Raw genomic sequence first — 1,289 nt, forward strand, 5'->3', positions numbered from 1 at the left:
CTCAGCTATTGGATCTGCCTCAGCAGGTAGGATATAAATGGAGATACACACATAATATGCTTTAAAAGACCACAAAGTTGATGCATAATTTGTCTTAGCCTCAGCTTCTACCATAACTGAAAAAAAAAAAAAAGTGCCCATAGAGCCATTTCCCTCACAGCCGAAGGCAGGAATGGAGTGCATGGAGAACACCTGAATCCAAACCAAAGCCAAAGTCCACTCTAAACTACCCTAAGCACAGAGGAGTCCAGCCAAGATAAGTCAGACACCAGTTGATCTGGAGATCCATGAGTGAGAAAAGAAAATACTTATTGTTGGATGCTAACAAGATTTTTATGATTGCAGGGCCTGTGGGTGACATGGTTAGGGTGCTGGACTTCCATATGGCTGACCCATAGTTTGAGTTCTGGATCCAGCAGCTTGAAAATCACACTAAGCACATGTGTGTGCAGTGCCCAAAATCCCAGGAGAAGAATGAAGGAAAAGGGATTACGGGCATGGCCATCTGCCCTGTGTGGTAATTTCTCACTTTCCCTCTCATTGTACCTCTTGTCTCTCTCCAACGAGTTCATATATCCTATGGCAAACCCTCCCCTCAAAAAAAAGTTTTTTATGGTTGCTTGTTATGAACATGATCTCAGTGAAGAAAAAAGAGTAATGTCACCATATGTTTTAAAAGTATTAAAAATAAGTAAAACATTCATGCTTCCCTGTCGATGTCACCAGCAATGTTATAATGTCAAACTATCTTTTTTCTATACATTCAATCACTATACATCACCACAGTTAGCAAAATGAATTTTCCCAGCATGAATACACTGTACACTACTCCAATTAAAAATATTATTATGCATGTATCCTCAACAGACAATCTCCATTTCTGTGTCTCTTAAATGTCTTGCCTCTCTATTTCACTCCTGGATTCTCTTCTTCTCACCCTATCTCACCTCCCAACTTCCTCCCACACTGTCTCCAGTATTCTCAACCCTTCTCCATACTTCTATATCCTCCAGTATTTTAGCTTCTGCCATAGAGTACAGACATTCAGTGTATATTAAGTAGGGACATATGATGTCTCTCTTTTGTAGCCTGGATTGCTTCACTTGGCAGTAAATCTTCCAGATTCATCCACGTTTTTATCTAATGCCAGGAGCAGGACCAGCAGGTGGTGTGGTGGTTAAGGCGCTGGATACTCCCACATGGCTGACCACTGTTGGAGTCCTGAACCTGGTGGATTGCTTTCTCAATTTCTCTCTCTCTCTCTCTCTCTCTTCTTCCTCTCTCTCTCT

This window comes from Tupaia chinensis, unplaced genomic scaffold (assembly GCF_000334495.1).
Source record: "Tupaia chinensis unplaced genomic scaffold, TupChi_1.0 Scaffold000085_1, whole genome shotgun sequence".
Taxonomy (NCBI): Eukaryota; Metazoa; Chordata; class Mammalia; order Scandentia; family Tupaiidae; genus Tupaia; species Tupaia belangeri.